Raw genomic sequence first — 27372 nt, 5'->3', positions numbered from 1 at the left:
TATGAATTACTGCTTATTGCGACGAAAAGTTGCATAAGTGCGAAGCAGGACTGCAAATTTTCAAGAAATAAATTTTCACCAGTTGCGAAAAATTTTTATTTTCTAATCAGTTGCAAAAAGAGTGACGTTACTCAACTTCAGTCAAAACAAATATTTCGCGTAAAGAAATTCCAATCAATATATTTTCGCAAAAGTTATCGTAAGCGAAGATATTGTGCAAAGTTGCGTATGCTTAAATTTTGCTCCAATAGAAAGATGAAGGGCAAGAATTATTAATCAGAAACAAATCGCTTTATTCCGAGCTTTATTCTGGACCTTAACAAAACAGCTTGCACTTATAGTTAGAAAAGTAACAAAACAAAGTAGAAAACACAAAAGGATAATGATAACATCATTTAGTTTATAGAAACAAAATGTGTCAATAAGAGAGAGTGAGAGAAAGTTTCACAGTTTCTAGAAAGTATAATAACAGCAGAACAATTTCTAGTTTTAGAAAATCAACAGATTTGCATCTGCATGGCATTCCAAAGATCAAATTCTTTAGCGCTTGCGTAAACAACATTTTGTGTCCACTTAGGATTTTAAAATGTACCTACATTTGCAGATATATTTTATTTTAAAATCTCCATTCTTGAAATTTTCACTTCAAGTATCCAGATAATTGTTATTGGAACAGGTTCAGCACTTAAATAAACCCCTTCTAAAGCTAGTGTGACACGATACTAAATTTTACAGAAAATTCTGTAAAAATGACAAAGACAGACTATGATCCTGATCGTTCATTGGTCCTGAACGAGGGTTTCTCTCATTTTATAACAAATTTTCTACAAAATTTAGTAGCGTGTCATACAGCCTTAAGAGCTGAAATGCAGGTACATTTTAGAAAAGTATTATTTGAACGTGTTCGAATATCTTGCATCTTTTTGAATGTTGTTGTTGAATATTTCTCGTAAAATGATACCCTTATACGCAAGTTACGTTTGAGCAACTACTATTTGCAAGATCTTTTTAACATTTTTTTAAGAAATCCTCTTGATCTTGATTGTCAATTAACATGATAGCAACAGCAGTGACGTCAAATCTACATTAACTTACGACCAATAAAGTCTGCAAAATTATTCATTTAGCTATTCTTTACTACATATTTGTAACCAGTATAATAATATTCAATTTTGTAAATTCTAAGCTTGTTTAAAATTGGGGATGCGCCGCAATATTGAAAATTTTCATAAAGTAGTTTTATTATAAACGCACATTTTAAAAATACAAATAAATAAAGAAAGATAATGAGAAAGCTCTAATGTTTTGCTTAGAAATTAAATTGGAATTAAATGTATTAAAATCAGTGTAGGCATTCAATTACATACAATTAAGAAAGCAAATTCGTTTTTAATGACTTAGACTGGCTATTTGCTGTAACGCTTTTATACCCCTCAACTGTACGCTTCACTAAGCTCAATGAATTTTACGTTAATGTTGATTTATTATGGTAATAATAAAGTTTATGATAATAGATTCCGATCTCTTTTTTATATAATAGATTATGTTTATTATGTCGTAGATTCGTAAAAGGTTTTTAATTCGGCACGACGCTTATCCAGACTGTTTTATATTTTATGCGTTTTTTATTTGTATTTTCAACCAAAGTATGCTAATTTTGTTAGATATCTAAATAAATTTATTCGCGCCTTTTATTTCCCTAAAAAGTCTTATCAAGATGTACTACAAAAGACATATTAGTCCAATCAATAGGGAGTTTTACCTTGCAAAAGGTACAGAAAAGTTTATACTTGGCAGGTATCTTCTATCAGGCATATTATTAATGTTTTTGAGTTTGCGACCTTGGGGGGTTGCCGCTCGCCCCGCCATACTGGAGAATAGGGGTGCAAAATCACATTTTTGCGATTATTTCATTATCCGTGCGAGATACCTCTATCTAAGTTATTATAGAAAATGTAGAGCATGCAATTCTCTAAATTTTTTGTTCTTTATGTTTTTTTGTCAGATCAATAGTTTAGTAGTTACAGCGTGTAGAAATCGAGAATTTCTTTTATTTTTGTATTTTTTATTCTTTTCCACACCACCACAGAGGTAGAGCAATAGGGTGCGGTTTTTTTTTTGATGTGGTGTCCCCAGTGGGCATAGTCCACGATGCATTAGAAGTTTACTGTTTTACTCTTTTTGATCTCTTTGTAGCGTAGACGGACCCTAATGATCTGGATCGAACGGTATAGATGAGCTGAATTCATCAGAGTTTATGAATTCGGGAACTCCTCTTAAGAATTTTCCTCTTGTTCCTCAGGGTCATCATCATCATCAAGATCATCTGGCGTTTGCCAAAATAGAAATTCATTGATTTCAGGTATTTGTTCGTCTTGATCTTCAGATTCTGGAACGTCTGTGATTATTTCATTATATAAAACATACAATTCTCTACAATTTTTGTTCTTTGCGTTTTTTTTTGTCAGATCAATAGTTTCGTAGTTACAGCCTGTAGAAATCGAGCATTTATTGTTTGTCCGTCTACGGGAATATCGAACTCCAACGTGTATACTAATGAAACAGTAAACGCCAAATGATCCTGATGATGATGATGATGACCCTGAGGAACAAGAGGAAAATTCTCAAGAGGAATTCTCGAATTCATAAACTCGGATGAATTCAGCTCATCTAAACCGATCGATCCAGATCATTTGGATCCGTCTACGTTACAAAGAGATCAAAAAGAGTAAAACAGTAAATTTCTACGCGCTCTAGAGAGGATATGTGAATACTGTACATAGGTGACCAAACTGTAGAAGCGTACTCCAAGCGAGATCGAACGTAGGTGAAGTAGAGCAGCTTTAACATGTCAACATCCGAAAATTCTCTGCCGTTTATCAAAACAAAGCCGAGAGACTTAAAAGAGGAGTTGACGATTGACTCGATATGGTTAGTGAACGACACCCTGGAGTCAAAAACAACACCAAGATCCCGAACTGAATTACTGCGCGGAAGTGTTGTACAGTTGATGCTATAATTGAACAAGAGAGGTTCAGTTTTCTTAGTGAAACTGACCACCTTGCACTTGGCGCAGTTTAGAAATAGATTGGACGATGTTGTCAACACCATCCTGAAGTCGTAGGGCGTTATCTTGGCAACCAATCATGGAGTAAACCTTTATGTCATCGGCAAAAAGCAAACACGGCAAGTCCAAAGATTCCACAATGTCATTTACACAGTGTGGAAACTTTAACTGGAATCAAATTCATAACTTGGACATAGGCAGCTTTTGTAAAAAATTCCGAAACAGGTCGACTTTTGTTTTTCCTTGCCCACATTTTGGCGCATATGGTTTTTGTATATCTCCTCCCGGAAGTGCGCAACCACCCCTAACTTTTTTTTCGAATAGAAGGGTACGCCAAGTGACACCTTGTTTGAAAGCTCACTTCACAAGAAATGCAACGCACTATTTGTTTCCTGAATATTTTCAAAGCCTACGTGTTAAAAAATAAAAACCAATTTTATAAGTTGAATTCTATTTAATGCAACAAATCCTCAAAATGGGCAACGTTTCTTTCTTGGCAAATTACAAATCGATAGTAACATGCATCCCTTACGTTTCGCAACATTTCCCGTGTGATTTGCCTAATTCCATGTCCAATACATTGCTTACGGTCTTCAATACTGTTCGGTTTTAGGCAGGAAATTAGGCAAATCACACCGGAAATGTTATAAAACGTAAGAGATGCATGTTACTATCGATTTGCAATTAGCCAAGAAACAAATGGTGTCCATTTTGAAAATTTGTTGCATTAATTTTTTTTTATTTTTTATGACGTAGAATTTGAAAATATTCAGGAAACAAATAGTGCGTTGTATTCTTTGCGAAGTGGGCTTTCAAACGAGGTATCACTTGGTATACCCTTCCATTTGAAAAAAAAAGTTAGGGGTGGTTACGAGCTTCCGGGAGCAAATATCCAAAAACCATGTGCGCCAAATATGGGCAAGGAAAAACAAAAATCCACTTGTTTCGGGATTTTTTACAAAAATCACCTATGTCCAAGTTATGAATTTTATTCCAGTTAAAGTTTCCACACTGTATAAATGTTGATATTATTATTTGTAATTCGTATTTGCCGCGTCAAGTTTCTGTTCAATTTGTTAATTAAATTTATATATTTACCTAACCTAGAAACTTTGTCTGTCGTCTTCGTATCGTGTTAGTGTACACACGTGTTTTGTTGTCACTGTTGAAATTGTAAAACTGCAAGCATTAAATCTCCCATTATTTTCGGTAATCTGTGATTATTTATCGATCCCGACGCCTCATCTCAACAGTTTATGGGCCCAATAAATATTTTTGATTCTTAAAAGTGTAGGTAGTTAGGCAGATTATTAGAAATCATATCTTTTATTTTGTTGGAATCATCGGAGTTATCGCATGTGATTATCACGCTTCCATCACGACCCTTGCTTATTTTAATATTAGATTTGATCGGATCCATATTAACCAATAGTTCTTGAGATACAATTTCAGCATAAGATGGCTTGACAGCCCTATTCAAAGAGTCGAACTGTTGCTCTGTTTTTTGCCGTTCCATATCAGGACTGATAAGTTTTTCTACCAACGTCGTGCACTTACTCACCGATTTTATAATCCGATCCATCTTCGGCGATCCTTCAAACACCAGACATTCGTCGCACAAAAACCTAAAATTTTTGAGTGCACTTACGACTTACAAATTTAAACGAGTCATCCTCTAATTCCAAGCACTTTTTGTGCTGCTTGATACCGCATAAAAAACATCCAACACATTTATCAAAGTTCCTCAGTACTATGTTGCACACGCCGGCATCCTTTGAAAGATCACAGAGTCTATTAGAAGAACCAAAGGCAAACAAATAATCGCTAAATGAAATCACAATAGATTAGAAAACTCAAGAGAGCACAGCGTGAACACAACCTCGCACCTCACTCCGATTTAGGTAACGAGTTTTCAATCTACAGGTTGTTCATTTAATAAACTTATCCTCAAAGTTGGCGTTGAAGAGTCGATTGTGAACGCACCACTCGTCAGTCCGCAGAGTAAAAACACAAACAACGCAAAAAGTGAGGTTAGATTTAAACAGCTGATCCGTGATCTGTAACCCGTGATGCGTTCACAATCGACTCTTCAACGCCTACTTTAAAGATAATAATACCCGATATGAAATTTGTAATACCAGTTGCAATTGAAAAAACGGGTCAATGTACTGTCGCGAACAAAAAAAACTGGTCGTCAAAAATTATGATTTGAGACAATGGAAAGTGCTCCACTGTAAAACGGTCGTAAATATCATAACCTTTCATCATGTTGTATGACATTAATAGACATTACATTAGTTAATTAATTTTTTTGACATTTTGTTGATATGGGCATAATTAGGCAGGGATTATTTTTTAATTTGTTACAGTCTAACCAAATTTTGAAATGACATTGACGACCAGAATTTTTTGCTCGCGACAGTACCTAGTAGGGTGCAATCAACAATTACTTAGAAAAGGAGCGGCTATGACTTTGACAGTGTCAAATTTTTCGCATCTTTGCTAACTCAGCTAATAAACGTCAAAAAACTATCACTATACCGGGTGATTCAGTTTGGTATTCGCGGCCCTACATCTTTTTTGTTTTAAGAAAAAAGTATAGCAAACCATATATATATTTGTAAATCGCTTGTGAAACTACAATAGATGATGTTGTCAAATCTTCTCTACGATGACATATGTCAAAGTTTAAGACAGTCAGCTTTTTTTTTTAAATGGTACACTATACATTTCTTAGCCTATTCTTGTAAAGCTTTTTTTTCTACATTTGAATGTGTAAAAAAAGTTGACACTTACATCAGAAAAAAATCGAGAAAAATAATAAAATATAATTTAATTTATTCGAAAGCGTTATTTTCTAAAAAGAGCTAGTAAGCCAAACATTTGTAAATTCGCATTATGTTGGTTCCCTGCATGTCACTATTTACAAGACAACCACGTAGCCAAAAAATAAAATGATTTGTCCTTGTTTGTTTTCAAGCCTCGGGTACTATGCTAAATTCGCGTTATGTTGGTTCCCTGCATCTCACTATTTTAAGAATTACATAGCCAAAAAATAAAATTATTTGACAGTGAAATACCCGATCCATCCTGAATTTACTTTATTCGAATATTAGATACATTAATACAATTACAATACAATGTTGTTAATTACCATTAAAATGGCAAACAAGATACCTTTCTAAATTTTCTGGAGTAAAATGTTGTCTTCTGTCAGATAAAATATTTTTTGTGTTTGGAACATATTTGACAAAAAATAACTTTCTCGTCAGCAGTAAAATCCATTCACGGATTTGTTGACTTCTGTACACTTTTACTTTAGACATTCTGAAAATAACAATTTTAATGCACTGAAAATCTTCGGTAAAATATAACCACCACTGGAAACTAAATCTTATTTAACAAGAATATAATTATCTCCAGTAAGCTGTTGAACATACGAAAGACGCTGTGATTATGAGAGAAACTGTCATATTATATAATTATTTCGACCCCATGCCAATGCATAAATTATATCGGGTGTTCTTTTAAATTTCAAATCATAGTAGGCGTTGAAGTATCGATTGTAAACGCACTATTTTGGTTACGGATCATGGATCAGCCGTTTAAATCTTACGTTTTACACGAGTAGTGCGTTCACAATCGACTCTTCAACGCCTACTACGAGGTGAAATTTAAAAAAACACCCGATATTATTTTATTGCAGAATTTTGTCGGTACCACGGTGGCAAGTGCTCCCCTCTCACCAAACTATATAAACCTGACCAGTCTATATCGGCAATGTCGGCACATTTTTGCAACTTCCTGGGTTATATGCAAATAAATATGCATTTATTGTAAAATATGCTTTTATTGCTAAATATGCAATAATATGCATAATAAGAATGATGTTATTTTATTTAGAATCATCTAAAACGCCAAGAAAACTGTAAAGTAATCCGAAGCAGTTTAGCAAAAAAATATGCAAATGCATATAAATCCGGCCTTTAGTTATAACATAGCTATTTATTTAAATGTAGGTACGTTAATAATTCTATTGCAAGTGTCAACTTTTTTTACACATTCAAATGTAGGAAAAAAGCTTTACAAGAATAGACTAAGAAATGTATAATGTACTATTAAAAAAAAAAAAGTTGACTGTCTTAACTTTGACATATCTCATCGTAGAGAAGATTTGACTATTGTAGTTTCATAAGCGATTTACAAATATATATGGTTTGCTATACTTTTTTCTTAAAATAAAAAAAATATAGGGGCGCGAATACCAATCTGAATCACCCGGTATACATAAAAGACTAATCTTACTTTCGTAATGGTGTTTTCAATACGAAAAATGGACATATAGCGCTGTTGCCTGTTTGGCCGAATTTCTCAACGCCTTCTTTGATCTAAATAATTGTTGGTCGCACGGTATTTAAAGCAAACATAATTTTAAAAAAAGGTTTATTTTGTACAGTTGCGGAATTAAAATTTCGGGCACTATTGTCAATGTCATGATATAAACTCTTAAATAACCTTTACGTTAATAACCTTATTTTTTACTCTTGTCATGTTTTTTGTCTTTTTGGCATTCAAAAATTGTCATTTGTGGCATAATAACGGGTAGGCAACATATCAAAGCGATGATTTAATTACACTCAGTGCAACTAACTGAAGTCTCAAAATTTAAAATTGATTGAGTGACTGACACAGAAAAGTTTAATTTTTGAATGCCAGTCATGATGACAGTAGAAGGTGCTTTACAGAGATTTTGTTGAAGTGACAGAAAAATAGTGCCCGAAATTTTAATTCCGCAACTGTACTTGTTTTATTAAAGATTATATTCATCTTCTCTTCCTCATTGTTCAACTATTAATAACATAAATAATTCGTTAAACTGTGGTGAGCGTGTATAACCTGTCCAAGATCTTCTCGTTCTCGGCGGCAGTATCGGGTCGTGACTTCGCCGCCGCCGCCGCCGCCGCCATAACCATCCCCTACTCCCTGTAATTTCACGCTCCTCCAAGTTCGACTTGACTGCTCATTGCACAACCGCTTCTTGTATTTATGTGCAAATATATGCAGTTGTCTTAGCGCCAAGACAGATCAATGCGAGCCAGGCGGATTATCCACCGAAGGCCTTTCAGCCACTCAACATTTGCATCGCGCGCATTATGAAGATGTTGTCTTACGAGGTTAGCTTTTGTCGCGATTAAATCGCAACTCCGCCATTAATTTAACGGAAGCCCTAGTCGTGGATTAATTACGAAAGGAAATTTAAAAGTCGCCCGGATCGAGCATACTCAGTAGATATTTCGGAGCTTTTGATTGGCGGTTCGATAAATTAGTTTCGGCGATACAAACATGGGAACAATTTGGAGGAACGACGCTTCAGTCAAGATCACTTCTGCAAAGTTTAATTGAAAAAACGAAATGACTTTCTTAGGGACGCGATAATAGAGCTTAAAACGTGGTCAGGGGAGACGAACGATGTGTGGAGTGGCGGCGAACGAAAATTAAGAGCGACTGAAAAATTTTGCCTCGAGGCAGAAACAAAACAAAACCAGACGAAACATTCACGAAAGTATTGTAACTAATTTCAACACAAAAAAGTAAATAGAAGAATTTTTAAATAATGTGGTACCATTGTCAAGCAGAAGGATGTGCATTGGCCGCAAAACGGGAAACATTATCCCTAAATCGTAGAATTGGACGGACAAGCCTCATATAAGTTTTGATAACTCTTCATAAACACTTCATCAGATTGAAAATGTTTCATCATTTAATTTCATAGATCCAGATCTAAAACGAACAGCAGCACAAGTTCCAGTTAAATTCCATTCTAAATATTTAAGGTAACCAAATTATTGAGAACCGAACTAGAAGATCACTTAATAAGACAAAGTCACGGACTTATTTGTATAATTGTTGCATCCACATCAAAGGGTTGCCAATCGTTCGTACATCTATAATATGGGAAAGAGGAAATTACAGAATAATATTCAGTCGGAAATCATTCTAAATTGAAGTGGTGTACTTTGTAGTGCAAACAGTTTCCATGAGTAGAAATTGTGTAATTATCGATTGGTTAATATTCTGTTTCCAAATTAATTTCGAAATACAAAGAATATAATTCTAAACGAAGACTATTATTATAAATAATTAATTTATTGTTTAATTTTTGTCTAGAACAGAAAAGTGGTTGCTAACATCTTGGCAAAATTGTTTGCTGCAACTATTAATAAATACATCTTTATAGTATTTAACATTACTAGCATGGTAAAAAGGGTTTTTACTGGCGACAGAAGGATATGACTGGAGAGCCGAAGGCGAGCCAGTCACTTTCTGAAGCCAGTAAAATCATTAAAACCCGTTACCATGCGTGTATTTTTTGAATATTTTATTTGTTCCTCACTTGTAAATAGTTATACAAACTATTAAAAATTCCGGTATTTGAAAATAAAATCGTATGAGCTTTACACGTATTGCTTTGGAAACGCACATTTGAGCACGGGTATGTGTACTAGCTAGCCAGTAAAATTTTACATGCTTGCTAGTATCATTTTACATGCTAGCCAGTTAAGAGACATTTTCAAGGTGAATACAGTGACTTGATAAACTGATGTTTACAAGTAGGGAACAAATAAAAATATTTCAGGCCATAATTTGCAAAATTAGTTATACAGGGTTCCCCAAAATTCGAGGAACAACTCAATGGGACAATGTCAATTCATGTTAGAAAATGATGACAAAAAATTAAATCAATTCTATACCTTTTATATTTGAATGTACAGGATGTTTTCGAAGTTCAGGCATTCCTTGTAACACGAGGTTCTATACATTATTCTAAAGAATTTTACCCTAAATCTTCTTAGTAAAATGTTTGTATTAACGGAGATAATTGATTGTATATTCTTGTTGTTTTCTAAAATTTTTAATCCCGTCCTGTTTATTTTTCCGCTGTACTTGATATAATAACTGACGTGGCCGAGGATGGTGTCTTTCTGGAAATCACTCTGCGTACTCTCTGGACGCCGCAGCTGCATTCTGATAACATTGCCCATACGTTAGCAACATATCTGTGAGCTCATTATTTTCGTAATGATAACCGATTCTGACTAATTTGATGACAACTCTGGCAGTATTTTTGATTAATGTCGATGCTCATTTGATTATTTTTGTCAATTCTAATTTCTAACAAATCAGCGCAAATTTGAGCAGGACCGGTTTCAAAAATTTCAAAAAATTAGCTTATTGTATCTTTATTGCAGTACACATTTTATTAAGGTGATTTTGGCTAAAAGTCTTTAAAACTCCGCATACTATCACATATTAAAAGGAACGCCTCAGCTTCGAAAACACCCTGTATAAGGGCTCAAAAGGTGCAGTTTTAATCTTATTTATTTTAAATATTAAAAAAGATTTTGAATATTAGGTAATTAAGGAACTTTATATTAATAACATAATTATATAACATCTTTGTTTTATAATACAAAAATTTCCGATAATATTGCGGAATCTGGAAAAGTGCCCCGAATGCTTGCAGCGTTTCCACGTTGAATGGCAAGGAAAATCCTCTCGAAAAGGAACTTCTTTGATTTTGAATCGCCTGATTCCGCGATAAGTCGGTTTCCGATGACATTAATGAAATCGATGGCTTCTTTGCACCAAGAGCCTAAGGTTTCAAATGCTAAACCTTTAAACACGTAGTTTGACGAAATGATTGAACTATATTTGCTTTTTTTGCGTTTGCAAGCCATTTCAGCGGCAAAACCTGAGACTTCAGATGATTTCAATACGTAACTGTCTGCAAGTGTATCTACAACAGTAACGTCCCAAACCAAAGGTTGACCTTTAATCCACGGTACTAAAGTCATCCCATCTGGGCGTTTTCCGTCATTTCGAGAGAGTCCGTTTGGTTCTAAAGTTGAATTCACATGAATAGAAGTCAAAGACCGATTGATAATGGAATTAATTTCAGTTTGTCTTGAAAATCTACCACTGCTTTTGAAACAACTTAGACCGTGAGTGCCCATTTCGTCAACTTTCGCATTGCATTTTGAATATTTGTTTTTTACTAGCCAGTGATATAATAATTCATTATTTACAGCACTTCCAAGAAGTGATTTTATGTCAGGTTTCTTTTGTTATTTCCATGGATACAAAAAAAAATAAAATATTTGCAGATTATTGATATGAATGGAATGTAAAGAGTGTTTTTTTAAATTTGGCGTCGAAGTAGGCGTTGGAGAATCGATTGAGATCGCACCACTCGTGTAAAAGCGAAAGATTTAAACAGCTGATCCGTGATCCGTAACCTGTATAGTGCGTTCACAATCGACAGTGCAACGCCTACTTCGACGCCAAATTTAAAAAAACACCCGTTATTTAAATCTTGCCACATTTAGAGTAACAAAGAGGTCCACATCTTCTACAAAAAAAAAAGATTTTTTAAACATTTTTACCTGATATTTTAATGACTTTTGCATTACTCTTGTAAAAATACATTGTGACGTTCTACGAAAAAAAGGAAGGCAGTACCCCAACCTCAAAATATTATTAAATAATTTTAATTATTGCAACAAAAATCGAAAGAACTCAATAATTAATTATTGAGTACATAGTTAGAGACAAGTTATTTTTGATATCGACAGGGACACATAAACTAGTCAAAAATGAATAGGGAATTTTTCCTTTTTTGGATTTTTTATAAATACAGTTTAAAATTTGCAGTGAAATGTGTTAGAAATATATAAATATACACATTAAATGTAATGTTTCAAGTATCTGTTACATTTTAAATTTATCTAGTGTTTAAGAATACGTGGGAGGATTGGGGCAATTACTTTGCTTTCCGAGAAAAATTGTGGAATTCCCTATTCATTTTTGCCTAGTTTAACAATAACAAATTCAGAAGTGCAACTTCATTCTTCTAGTCTGCGAGTTCACCCTCTTGCAAATCATTAGATACATGGACTTGGAACACCATAACTTTTTCGCTGTTGACGTAACATTAATTTAATAAATGTTCAAGACATAAATTATGTGCCTCCATACAATAATAAAGTCTTTGTTTAAATGATTTTCTAATATTTTGTAGTACTTCGTTTGCAAACGTGTACGTGAAGCATTGAAGGTAAATATCATATCTAAGTAATTCATTCACTCATTCTGAAGTCGCTGTCACTGGAAAACTGCTGAAATGAAAACTACTACGCTCGTCTCTATCAAGTTTCACGTGTCAAGTGATATTTTCAGCTTTTCCTGAGACACCCTACTTGTGCATCCCCTACTTGATCAAATTTTCATTCAATTCAGTTAGATTCAAAATTGGTTCTTACAACCAATCACGTTAACTTCTGCCTCGAACTTACTATGTTCCTGCTTTTTCCATCAAAACATGAAATTTGACTATTGTTGGGACCAGAATCTAATTAGCATAATTTATTAGTAAATGACAAATCCAAAAATGAAAAAATTAAAAATGACCTTGCAAATTACAAACAAGATATATACAGGGTATTTCACGAACGATAATAAAGCCGACGGAATTGAAAATGTAACCCACAATACATTTGCAAAGCAAACCTGGCATCTAGGTTAAGTGTGCAAATATATTATGGGTTGCATTTTCAATCCGTCGGGCTCATTATCACTCGTGAAGTCTCCTGTCTGTATATCAAAAGACAAATAATATTAACACCGTTTTTCTTTTGGTTTTCCTCTGTTGTCAATTGTATTTCACTATTTCTCAAAACTACGATGCGATCAATTAAAAAATAAATCGAGTCGGCGTGTTACCTATGGCAACCCATGATATAGCATAGGCTCCAAAGCAAACTCGATTTATTTTTTAAATGATCGCTCGGTATTTCCTATCTTTATTAAATGTCAAAATGACGTAAATATGAAATAGTTTTGAGAAATAGTGAAATACAATTGAAAAAAGAGGAAAACCAAAAAAAAACACTGTAATAATTAACTAATTTTAGAATCCCAAACGAGTTCAGATTTGATTTTACATTGTTGTTGTTGTTGTTCGATTTTTTAATTTCCCACAACCTTACTAATGAATTTGAAATTTTTATTCACTCATACAAGATTTTGTTTGATCAAAGCTAATTGTTGTCCCAGTTACGTTTTTGTTTTCCTGTACGTCCTTTACATTTTGTTACAGTGCAGTCTCATTAGTTGCCATAGCAAATTTTGATAAACCCCAATTATATTTTATAATTTTATTCTTCAAATTATTATTATACTCCATCCAGCGAGAGATTGGGAGATTTTAAATTGTAGACTTGTAACCCAACACTACAAAATGCACTGGAATACATTAATTAGAGCATAATTTCAGGGCAAAAAATGTTACTGCTTGAAGATAAATAAATAAATAAATAATATACGCTAGGTACTACATACATATTTTCTCTGCGTAGAATTTAGTGATTTTTATGTCAACCATTTTCTCGTTGGACAAACTATACCAATATTAATAGATCTGCCAAAGTAAATAAAACAAAAATAACTATACAGGGTGATTCTGGAATAAGTTTCGAAAAAAAATGTGGAGTATCCTTGACACAAAATAACTCTGCGTAAATGACTTTTGGAGGTGAAATCAAAAGGATGGAACTTACCCATATCCTTGTATTTCCAACGCCTATGAATAGGAAAAATTTATCCGAATTTGTTCACTTCATTAGCAACCATTGTTAGATCAACTCCACAATAAAGTCGTAGGTGCAAGCACACTGCTTTGTAAATGTTTCTATGGAAATGAACGAGAGGAGTAAGGTTACGGTTACGTTTGTGACTGACAGGCACATTTGATTATTATTGTTGCTAAACTACCAAGATAATCAGGTCAGGTCAGGTCAGACTTTAACCCAGCAGCGTACTAGCAATTTTGACCAAATTTTCAATCAATTGTATCTCGAAAACGAAAAAACTTTTATAGGAAATTTTTTTGTTTATGACTTCTTCTCAGCATCGCCAATTACCGTTTTTTTTTCAAACTTATTTAAGAATCACCCTGTATAAAAAGAACTGTATTCTCTATTCTCCGGCGCATCCACCATTACCAGTCCTCCCCCTCATTTGACGTTTATCCTCTCTTCCGTCATTTGTCTCTCCACCTGATTTTTTCCAAGAATTATGCCACCATCAAAATTAATACCGTTGGCGTATACACTTCCGGAACTACAAACACATTTTATAAACAGCCACACGGTTCGTTGACACAATCTCGTTCATAATGAGTGAGATTCTGATGAATGTTTGCTTTTGACATTTTCGGTTGTGCATGTTCCATTCGATAAATTGCCAGCGGTCCAACAAAATTACATAGTGTACGTTTTTCTGTCTAATCTCCCTTCTGCAATATTTGTCGTTTTGATGTATTTATGTCTGTTGATACAAGTCCAGACAGGGATTTATCAGGAGAGCATTAAAAACACCTCTCGAATTCCTTTCTAAACAACAATACCCCTGAACGCGGCTTTTTCCGACGCCCCATTCCCCCATAAATCACCGCTTAATAAATTCGCGAAGAGTGACAGATATGAAATTAATACGTCCCGAGTGTTATTTGCTTTTCATTAAAGTTAGTGGTGTGAAAATTCACTCGCGAACCACCTGTGACTGCGCACCCCACAAAGAAATCTTTTTCCAGACTCCGGTTTTGCATCGGATTTAAAAAATGACCCCGCGCTAAGACAAGAGCACGGCGAAACACGTTCTCGTTTCTGTAAGCTCTTTAAGGGATGACGTGTTACATAAGCGAACTTTACAAATGTTTAAACGTCAGACCGGTGCAGGGTAATAGGGTGAAAAATAAAAATTTCTTGGCCACTTTTCTGCTGCCGTCTCGGGCATAAATCAATTGCGATTCATTTATTAATCTGCAAACTATGTTATTTACATCAAAACTAGTGCCATAAATGTGACACGCGAACTCTCCATTTATATTATTTACGAGGAAAAATTGCACTTCTTGTGCAAATTAGTCCGTATGAATCTTCGACGGATGCAAAGTCCTGAGAAGGGATGGATGAGCAGTGTCGAGTAGTTTCAACGTGTGGGATACAATTTCAATAGTCTTGTACAGTTAAACACGAAAAGTAAAGGTAGATTAGGGTTATAAATCTTAGACCACTTGAACAACTTTATCGTAAAATCTTCAAAACTTCTTGAATTTTTAGTTAGGGAAAAACATATTTTTTGTTCAACACCATAGAGAAAATAAAATACTATAGAATGAAAAGTCCCTAATAAATTTTTGGAAAATCGTTTAGCGCACCCTCACCACACCGCAAGAGGGCGCAAATGTTTTAAAAAGTCAAAACTTTAAAATCAAAGTAATCTCAATAATCTAAAAATCAGTCAAAGCAGTGTCAATCTTTATGTCACTATCTTGTAATTCAAAATGAGGCTGTGTCACGTTCACAAATAATGTAGTACCGCTGCTAAGATTGCTAAATTTGTTGTTGAGAGAATCAAGCAAAATTTATATAGAAAACAATCAACAAATTGAAAGAAAAATAATACTTCAAGACCAAGAGATTACACCATTATTTGATACACCTCATCTTATTAAAGGAATTAGAAATTATCGGATAACAAAAGATTTGGTTTGGGAAGTAAACGAAGAAATTTTAAGTGTGAAATTGGACCATATAGTGAAGGTTTATCTTTATGATTCAGCGTGGGGCGAATTAAGATCCCTCCACAAAATTACGGACATGCAGATAAGATCCAAAAGATGTCCTATGCAACTCAAGTTTTGAGTCGTCATAATCATGATTAATTCAACTATCATGCTATTAGTTAACTGTGGTAATTTCTAATAACATTGTTGTTAATAATCTAATATATATTTTAACTAACAGGTAGAACAAACCTAAATGATGAAGACTTGGGAACTGCAAAAACAATAACTTTTTTGACAAACTCTTTGATAATAATCTGGAGGGAGGGACATGTCGTCCACGTTGCGAGAAACCTCTTGCTTGTGGAGTTTAAAAAAATCCGGGGCACACAAAATTTTGGCAGGAAGCAGTCCTACACTTACGCAATATGTACCTACTTTGGGAAAAAATTTGTATTAAAAAACAGCACATTGGAAGGATTTTTGGATTTATACTAAAATTTAGCAGAAAGTGGCAAGTGTGAGTTTTTTAGAGTTTGTAAAAAATGTTAATAAGATTCATAATATTTTCAAAATTATATTGAGTAACATAACTTCGACCGATAATATTAAAAGCAAAATTTCAACGGTAATTCAAACATAATGTTTCGTTCACTTAAAAATAAAATTGGAGATGAAATTATTGGTAAAATAATTCATTTAACTACATTTACATTAAGGGGTAAAATTTAATTTTAAATGGTAGGATACGAGAACGATAGCATTTAGGAATAATATTTATAAAAATAAAGCAGAACTGTATCAAAGACGGTTGAAAATAAAATATCGAAAGTACCTATTGTTGGCGTTTTAATTTGTTGTGAAAATTTTCAATGATAAAAAATCAAAGGAAAGGTAAACGTATCCAGATGGCGGTAAACACTTTGTGCCCAAAAAATGTATAGAGAGTTTGCGTTCTATATGTTCTTATTTTGTCTATGTTCGACACTGTCAGAATTTGAGAATTTTCTCCTGTGTGAACGAATTTTGATAAATGTCACAACTTGTCAAAACGAAACGTCAAGCTAATTTTAAAGATTTTAAGCGATTTGGAGCCTTTAAGGTGCTCGTCGAACAAAAAAACGTTGTATTCAACTCGTTCGTGTGTTCGTGTGTAAATTGGGCTCTTTATGGCATGAGTGGGCCACACTGCCACCATCAGATATGTACATACTCGTACTATTGCGGGCAAAAAAAGTGGGACATCAAATTTCTGTCAGTTTTGAAAAATTCGATGTAGTTCAAGCTTTATTGTCATTTTTTTTGACACTATTCCAGCTGACAGTTTAAAAATTTATTTTATCCTCCTATTTTCCTTTTCCAAATGCCCTCTTCTTTTTATAAAGGTAGATTTTGATTGGAACTTTGCATTAAATAAATATTCACTACGTGCTTACTTACAATCGCTCCCTACAACGGTACAATACATAATGACAACGTCAATCGATTCAAAGTAGGGTTAGAATCAGGTAAGGGTTATTTCACATTAAAAGTCAAGACAATGACGTTGATGTCCCACTTTTTTTGCCCGCAATAGTACATATATCGAAATATAATGCTCACAATTGAAATCCAAACACCTACGAAAAAATTTTTTTCTTATAAAATTTCACACATACATATTTTAGTCTATTTACGATGAATGTGGATAAGGGGTGGCTATAACATCTGGTAACATTGTTGATAGTAACTACAGAACAAATAATTGATAAGTGTTAAGTAATTTTGGTTTCAATTATGGTTAAATTATGTGACGGAAATGGTAATTGACAATTTGAAAATTTATTTTGTACTCCAATTTTCCTTTTCCAAATGTCCTCTTCTTTTGATAAAGCTAGATTTTGATTGGGACTTTGCATTAAATAAATATTCACTACGTGCTTACTTACACTCATTCCCAACAACATACAATACTTAATCAACGTCAATCAATTCAAAGTAGGGTTAGAAACAGATAAGGATCATTTCACATTAAAAGTCAAGACAGTGGTGTTGATGTCCCACTTTTTTTGCTCCCAATAGTACCATCACTGGCCAAAAAAAAAATTATGCAGCTAAAATTTTAGTGTTGTATTGTAAATCAAAGTCTACACGTCAAACGTTATTGTCAGTGTCAAAGTCAATGCGAAAAAATGGATTTAACTGAAATTCAAAAACAGACTATAGCGCAACGTTTTTAAGAGACGGGATTTCGATAGGGGCAATTGCTGCTGAGGTTGGTATTATAAACGTAGGTACTGTTTTATTGGCCAAACAAAAAATCAATGGAATGAGACAATGAGAGTTAACTGGGATTGACAACTAACAGCCAAATTTACTACTGCCAACCGTACGCAAAAAATTACAATTTTTGGTTACACAAACTTGATTTTTTTCTGCTTTGCGTCTGTGTGAGAGCTATTACAAAACCCGGAAAATCCATTTTGGGTGCTGTAATAGAAATTCGGATTTTGAAACAAATTGGTGCAATTTACTTTTTCAAGGTTGACATTCCTGAACTTGGCATGACGAAAATGAAATGTCAAAATAAACGCCGAAACAAAACGAATTTTAATTTAAATAAATTGTTTCCGTGGATATACAATTGTTGAAAACATTAATCGTGTCTTACGCAGTTAGACTAATCCTAACCTCGTATTCCTGGCGGGGAACGGACAAAATTGTCTTCGCTCATTTTTAATTTGAATTGAAATTTGAATCTTCCAATATGACATTTGTTGTCAACCACGACAAAATTTCTCAAATTTGAAAATTGTTAATTTTCACTTAAAATATCTTAAAAGGTGCAAGGTAAAAAAAGTGTATGATATCTCCTTTATAAGGCATTTGTAGCACTTATTCCTTCATGGCACTCCTCACAAGCTCGTCGTGCCCTAAACCCGTCCGTGCTACAAAATGCTTCTTATACTTACTCGTATCATAATATACTATTGTGACACTGTTTTAATGGTAAAACAATAGTATCATTGTATCAGGCAAATAGAAAAATGTAATTCAGATTTTGTTACCGTATACAAATAAAACGTAAAACAAATACTAGATACAAGATACAAGGCTCTTTCAGTCTGTTTCCACCCCACCATTCAAAACAGCAATTGATGCAGAAAGAGGAAATGTTTTTTTATGTCTTTAAACTTGTTTCGGGAGTCTCCATGCATTCCGCACTAATTAATCACCAAATCCTCAAATTCTCGAATAATAATAATTGGTCCTGTTGCCAAGAAAATCATATTAAGTGTGTGCGCCGCCGCAATTCCGTATTTATTCCAAACATCCACCGCAATACGAGTAGGTATCACAAGTAGGAGTGATTGTTTTCATTTTGCTCTGATTAATTATCAACTTACAATTCTTCAGTGCTTAGCACGCACCGTTCGCCGTCTCTTCTCTGCCAATTTTCACGGTTTTATTGTACAATTTCACTTAAGGCAGCCGTTACGTGTTTAGAAACGGCACAATTTCCTCAGTGTTATGTGAGGACGACCGACGTCTTTCCGCTGACTGGATTACAGCCGAATCGTTTAAACTGAATTCCTCTTAAATCCGAAATATCGCATTCAAACTGTCCAACTAAGAACAACCAACACCGAGAAGTATTCGGATTTCGGACGGTTCCATCTCAGAAAGACACACAACACTGATTACTCCCAAGGTTCAAATTTACACAATTTACTTCCAGTTAACTAAATTGCGCAAAAATTCTGTTTGTGGGAATATACCGCGTAGAAAGAATTGTAGACAAGATGTCACGGCAGTTTGATGTGTTGGAAAAAATATGAGAACTGTATGTTATCAATTATCATATTATGTAAGTTATGTAAGTTTTTATGTTAAAATCAAGTACAGAAAATCAAAGTTTTTAACGTGAAAGCAGAAAATTAGCAAAATGGAAATAGCAAAATTGATGGATACACCGATATTTAATTGAAGAGTAATATTTTAATATCTCTATTATCTGATAAAATAGACACAACATAAAAATGGCATTTGATAAATCAGATCCATGCCTCTTTCAGAAGGAATTAATGAGAAGTAAAAGTGACAAAAGTCCGACAAATAATAATTAGTAAAAAATATATCAATATTTTCATTGCTTGATGAAATAGATATAGAAACTGATAAGCGATAATCCAACAATAAGAAATATTCTTTGTCAGATTATACGATGGTCCACCTACCGGGATACCAAAAATTGTCTTGGTCAAAGGTGGTCATGGATTTTCAAATAATTATGGAGTTAAACTTCGTCCAGCGAGAGATTGGGAGATTTTAAATTGTATTAAATTAACCCAAAACTACAAAATGCACTAGAATACATTAATTAGTACATAATTTCAGGGCAAAAATGTTACTGCTTGAAGGATATATTTCAAATTTTACGTGCGTTAGCTACAACTATACCAACTATAGCGGGTGTTTTTTTTTTAAATTTGGCGTCGAAGTAACCGTTGGAGAGTCGATTGAGAGCGCACCACTCGTGTAAAAGCGTAAGATTTAAACAGCTGATCCGTGATCCGTAACCTGTATAGTGCGTTCACAATCGACAGTTCAACGCCTACTTCGACGCCAAATTTAAAAAAACACCCGTTACTATCCGTTTATTCAACTTCCACACTGTCAGTGTCAATTTTTTTTTTGGGTGTACATAAAGTCTGTCTTAATTCTAAATTTCCACCAACACTGCATTCTACGTTGGAAATACAACCGGCAACACTGTCTGGTGAAAAATGCGTCAGATTTGTTAGGTTATCTGTCAATTTCCGTTTTTGCAACTCAAAATTTTGGAATAAAGGAAAAGAACGAAAACCTTTTTTAAAATGCAGCAAGTAAGTAGGTAGAAAATCGAATGCTAAAAGCAAAATAAACTAATGAACCAATTTTAATGTTTTCGAATCATGTTTATACAATAATTATATTGCCAACTTTGGTTATAAGAATCCCCAATTTAGAAATATCTTTATTTTGCCAACATAATTCAACAGTTGGTGGAAATTTAGAATTGAGACAAACTTATACCGGGTGTAGAATGGATTTTGGTAGTTGCGGAATTAAAATTTCGGGCAGTATTTTTCTGTCACTTCAACAAAATCTCTATAAAGCACCTTCTACTGTCATCATGACTGACATTCGAAAATTAAACTTTTCTGTGTCAGTCACCCAGTCAGTTTTGAATTTTAAGTTTTCAGTTAATTTCACTGAGTGTAATTAAATCATTGCTTTGATATGTTGCCTACCCGTTATTATGCTACAAATGACAATTTTTGAATGCCAAAAAGACAAAAACATGACAAGAGTACAAAATGAGGTTATTAAAGTCAAGGTTGTTTTAGAGTTTATATCATGACATTGACAATACTGCCCGAAATTTTACTTCCGCAACTCTACATAGGCACTTTACGTGTAAAAGTAAAAATCCTCGGATATTGGCTCCCCTAATTACTTTAGAACAAACCCTTAAATACAAAAGTTGTAGAGTTTTAAAAATGGTTCCCAATTCTTGTTTGTTTTGTTTTTTAACATCTTCAGGAAGTACACAATAATGGAAAAAACAATTAAAGAATTTGTCAAAATAGCAATAGCTGGGAAGTGTAACCGATGTGACAACCAAAGATGACAATGAATGATATTTGACATGTTAAACTTGGAATTGGTCGCTCCGGATAGAATACAGGAAATGTTGCTTGCATGTCTCTAAAAGACAATCCGGAGTAATACCATTTAACGAAGTTAACTTTTTCTTCTTTGTGTCCGGAGATTTGTGGAGGCCCTTAATTTGTGGAGGCCCCGGGGCTCTCGCCCCGGTTGCCCCGTGCTAAATCCGGCTCTGATAATTACTATCGGCAACGCTGTCTAGTGTAAAATTTGGTGAGACTTGTAATTTTGAGGTTAAATGTTTATTAAGTGTCTTATTTTTCTGGGCATGTTTAAGAAAAAATAATAAGAATCAATAAATAAGTGATACGTGCTGCTAATAAAACAATATGAACAAAATTCAAAGCAATTGAATTTTATTTTGAATCAAATAAATGTCATAATTTATAGTTACCAACATAGTATGAAAAAATATCTACACTGCCGCTCAAAAAATTCCGGACACCTAAATTTTGGAAATTTAAACGACTTAATTTTTTTATTTTCATAATTTCAAGTCATGTTATTAATTAACTAGGTCTATTATAATGTCTTGGGCAAAAAACGTGATGCCTACATTGTTTTTTTTTTAGGAACTTCTTGATTTTATTCAATTTTTCACTTTAGCCCTATTTAAGATTGTTTGCTTATCAAGTTGGTTTTTACTTAAGTTAATGTTTTATGACAGCTGAATTTTACATGTCAGATTGTATACTCATTTGCATAAGATGCTGCTTGAAATTTCTGCTCAAATTGTTGCTTTAAACAACGATGGCCGAAGTGTGCGGTATATTGCACAACATCTTAACATAGCCCGAAGTACCTACTGTGCAAGACACTCTCTCCCGCTTCCGTAAGACATATAAATTTACCAGAAGGCCCGGATCTGGCCGTAGACGGTCAACAAATGCCCGGGATGACCGTTTTCTCCATCTCTCTGTGCTGCGAGATAGGGGACTGCCAGCAAATATTCTTGCTGGACGACTAGCTGCTGCTCGTGGAGTCACAATTTCAGAGCAAACAGTGCGGAGGAGACTTAGAGAAGAAGGTCTGTCTTCGAGATCACCAGCTACAGGCCCTAGACTAACTGCAGCACATCGAAGAGCACGACTATACTCCATTCTTTATCTTGGTGAGTGGTCGATGCGATCAAGCAAGCCATGGGTAGCTTTGTAAGTTTTACTTTTTCCACCAAATGTGTGTGTGGTGTAAATCAAATATTAACTGTCATCGGTGTCATTCAGATTCAGAGTCTTCGTTAAGCATTTATGTCCAAATCTCGCGATCTTATGTCGCGAAATGAAAATATATAAGCCGTACACATCGATTCTTAAATTTAACCGTTCCCGGTCTGAAAATTATCGGCGCGTCCGTCGTCGGTCAATCCGACCGAACATTCAACATTATTCCCGTCCCGTGCCGGGTGCCGGGCAATATTGCAAAGACGTTTGGGTTTGAAAAATTAACCGGATTATTAAACCATAAACCGGACCTAATTTCACCGGAGAGTGTGTGGTCGGTCTAGAACATTTTGAAATTCCCAAGTAAGTTATGAAAATTTTAGTAAACGATGCGATGTGAAGATGACACGTTTGAGGTTATGTCCCGATGCGTGTGAATCATGAGCAATTCAACCTGGAAAATCATAAATAGAAAGACTTTGCGGCGTCTCTGTAAGTACATTATTGTAATATTTGAATATTTTTCAACAACTACCAACGCACTTTTCCATGGGAACTTTCAAAAATCCCTAAATTCAACTTGACGGCTGAAAATTTTCCTAAGACCACTCACCAAGATAAAGAATGGATTATAGAGTTTGCACTCCAATATGTGGATTGGGGTAATTTTTTCTGGCAGTTTTTTAAGTTTAATTGCCAGACAACAAAACTCGAATTATAAATGGCAACTTTACTTCGACACACAAAAAAAGCTTGAGTGTAATTCGGTAAGACAATTTAATGAATACATAAATCACTATGATGCAGACCTACTAGAATCAGACGCTTTCAAAAGTTAGGTTCCGTTTTGTCGCTGGAAAAGTTAGGGCAAACTTTTTTCGTTGTCATAATGACAAAAACACCGCTGCTTATGGGATTTTTAGTGTAAGAATTAAATGGTCACTAAAATAGCCCTACGCCACTAAAAACTGCAATGGCTAATTGAGGTCAGCACTAATATGGAAAAAACGTCCATTTTCATGCAGAAATCGTGTTTTAACGCCGAAATCTAAATTCAAAGAAATCTACCCGTATAGCAAAAAATCCACTTCGTAAGAATCTGGTTGTTTCACGTTTTTAGGTAGCTTAGTTTTGGATATGAACGGTTTTAGGAAAATCTTTCCTACCTTTTTAAGCCATTACGCAACGTTTTTCGCCAAAATGGCAGCGAGAAAAGTTGTTCCTTTTGATGAGTTCTATTACCAATTAAAATTAATGCACTTATTTCTGTTACACCTTGTATAATCAATTCATTTTTGTATTGACGAACTAGAGTTACTAAATTTAGTAACTTTTGTCTTGTGAACACACCTTTTTACCGCGAATTTGGGCTTTTAAAAAGTTACGTTATGGGATGGGTCACGTTATTTGTTCTGTCAAAACTGGTCTCAATCAAAGTATGTATAGTGAAATTTATTTTTCCATTGACCGCTTGTTAATTTCAATATTAATGAATTATTTTGTCTAAATTAATGAGGTCCATTAATACACTATTTTTCATTAATCAACGATTTTTGCGATTTTGCCGTTTTGATGATATTTTGATGTATAAACAACCTCGCCACTGCTTCTACAATTTAGTACCTACTTTTTCATTATGTTTCCATTATCTCCATGAGTAATTTCTTTTATTTTGTTGAAAGCCTTTAAAATGTGCTGCTTCGTCTGCTTCCTTACTGATGCTCTATTCCGTTTTGTAAAAAAATCTAACAAAAAAAAGTTCCAGCTAGTTCGTCATTACAAAAATGAATGAATTTTTTTCGTATCCCACCTCCACTCGGCGGCACGGCAATTTTGCCGGAGTACATACACTATTACGGATAATACTATCAAGTAATAGTGCAGTGCTTATCAACATAATTACCGGCATCTCGCCTCCACATTTTGACTTTTTTGTGTTTTATGTTCTGTGTCAATGTTAAGGAATTTCCTCACGATGTGACATGAGTATAATAATATACCTTTTTGAATTTCAACCACCAATGTGTTCTCTAAGTCCAAAATTTTTAAATTTTTAAAAAGAGATGGCGGTACTATTCCTGTTGCTGAAATTATAAATGGTAAAATCGAAACACCAAAGATTTCTCATAGCAACGGATAGTTCTAAATATTTATTAATTTTTGTATTATATGTCTGTGTTATATTGTGTGAATTTGGAACATCTAGGTATATCTAAAAGATATGCTTGCTTTTGTTGTTATTTAGAATAATAATGTCTGGTCTGTTATGCTGAATGTGAATGTCAGTTAAAACTGTGCGATCAAAATATAATTTGTAATTGTCATTTTCTAAACAACTTTCTGGTTTATAAATGTAATGTGGTTGTGTATCCTTTAATAAATTGAATTTAACTGCTAAATTCATGTGTATAATTTTTGCGAATATATCATGACGTTTTTTATATTCGCTTTGAGCCAAAACGGTGCAAGAAGAAATGGTGTGTTCAATGGTTTCCCCTTCAGTTCCGCAAATCCTACATTTATCGATGATCGATTGTAAACCGCATATGTGTTTTTTATAATTTCTTGTATTTATAACACGATCTTGTATTGCAAATATAAAACCCTCAGTCTCAGGATGAATATTTGATTTTTTAAGCCATGCATGAGAAGCTTGAATATTAATTTATGGCTGTTCTAGCTCTTTAAAATATCTCCCATGTAAAGACTATTGTTTTATATTTGCTATAGTGTCAGGTATATTTGGCTCAATAATATCTGAAATTACATTATCACTTAAATTTAAAGGTGTGTAACCTTTATCCGCTGAAACCAAAGCATTAAAAAAAAAGGAATAAATTATAGTTGATTATGGAATGTTAATACACTTCGCAGCAAAATTAAGGGATAATGCTATTATTTTCAAATAAACTTAAATTTTCTCTGTGAATCCATGTAAGTGTAATTAAAATAAGTTTTTTATGCATACTGTTGTTATTTCAGACCAAATTTAACATAAAAGGAATCAAATGTCATAAAAATTATTAATCTTTTAAAATTTCAACGAGTATCAATCTTGCGTTTTCGAAGAATCTATATGAAAAACTTAGAAACGTCATTAAAAGTAAACGTCATGAACAACAACAGAGAACATCGTCATTTATCTGAAATCGGGGTCGTTAAATTAGTGACTCTTCTCCAAGAAGGTCATTCCCAACAAGAAGTTGCCCGAAGATTAGGTGTGAGCCAGTCTGTAGTAAGCAGAGCTTGGCGGAGGTATAGGGAAACTGGTATCTACCACAGACGACAAGGACAGGGTAGAAAAAAAAAGACAACGTATGCAGAAGACCGTTTATTGAGAATTAGTGCAAAAAGAAAGCGGTTTTGCACGGCAAGGGAATTAAAAAAAAAGAATGTGTCGTAAAGCCGCACGATAGAAGTGAAACTTTTGTATTACACAGAAACATTGTAATTATAATTATTCATCAATCATTTTTAAATAGCATATTCACAACAAAATTGTATATTTTAATGAAGAAAATAAATTATAAACAACGATAACACTAAACAATATCGAAATGCGTAACTCATTGTTCATTTTTAAGCCTCCAAATCAAAGAGAGAACATTATCGATAAATGCCGTGAGTGTGACAAAGACCCAATAGTGTTTACCCCCACCACTTTTCGTCACACAAAAAGGTTGCCGATCAGAATTTCAAGACCCTCCCATAAAAAGTTTCACTTCAAAAATGACCTCCAGCTCGCCACTGGTACCACAGTCAGTACAGACACCATTAGGAGAAGGCTCAGTGAAGCTGAACTCAAACCGTACCGACCTGCTACTGGGCCAGTTTTAACCGCAGCTCACAGAAGAGCCCGCTTACAGTTTGTTCACAGACATGCCGATTGGCAAATTGAAGATTGGAGACACGTTTTGTTCACGGATAAGTCCAGGTTCTGCCTTTCCACTAATGATCGTCGTAGAAGAGTTTGGAGGAGGCCAGGTGAACGATTTGTTCAATGTGCCATACAAGAAGTGGAACGGTGTGGTGGTGGATCAGTTATGGTTTGGGGTGGAATCACTTTTGAGGATCGTACCAACTTGGTGGTTTTAAACAGAGGTTCAATGACTGCAGTAACCTATAGAGATGACATAATAGTCCATGTTGTTGAACCATTTGGAGCCATACATGGAACGAGATTTGTCTTTATGCATGATAATGCTCGGCCGCACATTGCGAATGTTGTGCGACAGGCACTTGTTGCGGCTAATATCAATGTTTTGGAGCGGTCACCACGAAATCCTGATCTTAATCCAATTGAGCATCTCTGGGACAACCTTGACAGAAAGATCAGAGCTCTCGAAAATCCTCCTAGCACATTGCACGAGCTATCCATTAGGCTGCAAGAAGTTTGGACAGCAATTCATCAAGAGGAGGTTGCTGCACTAATTCAAAGTATGCCGTCAAGAATTGCAGATTGTATAAGAGCAAGAGGTGGGCACACTCGTTATTAACACTGGAGTTACTCAATATTTATTACTTACTTTCTTTTTCTAATTGTTAAAATGTTGAAATAAGTATAGTTGTAAGTTTAATAAACAGCTCCAAATTCCATAAAATGATGTTTAGTGACAATGCCAGTAAATATAATTCATTATTCTCATGTAATTTTCAAACGTCATTATATTTTCTTTAATATCCCTTAATTTTGCTGCGAAGTGTATGTTGTTGCCTATTTCTGAATCTTCAGGCGTGAACAGATAAAATGGGCATCTTGTATTGACACTACTTGGAAAATATCGTAAGGGTTAGCATTATACATATTGAAATTTAGTTAAACAAGTGAG

At 34.3% G+C, this 27372-nt stretch overlaps 1 long non-coding RNA gene across 1 annotated transcript; it reads left to right on the top strand.

Annotated features, from left to right (window-relative positions):
- Positions 1–15279: 15279 nt before the first annotated feature.
- LOC138124703 (uncharacterized) lies at positions 15280–16526 on the top strand. The gene is made up of 2 exons (XR_011157247.1): positions 15280–15880; positions 15934–16526. It is a non-coding gene; the product is annotated as an uncharacterized lncRNA (long non-coding RNA).
- Positions 16527–27372: the final 10846 nt, after the last annotated feature.

The sequence above is a fragment of the Tenebrio molitor genome, chromosome 2, assembly GCF_963966145.1.
Source record: "Tenebrio molitor chromosome 2, icTenMoli1.1, whole genome shotgun sequence".
Classification (NCBI taxonomy): domain Eukaryota; kingdom Metazoa; phylum Arthropoda; class Insecta; order Coleoptera; family Tenebrionidae; genus Tenebrio; species Tenebrio molitor.
The sequence above is the reverse complement of the archived record's forward strand: the minus strand, read 5'-3'. Positions and strand labels throughout refer to the sequence as shown.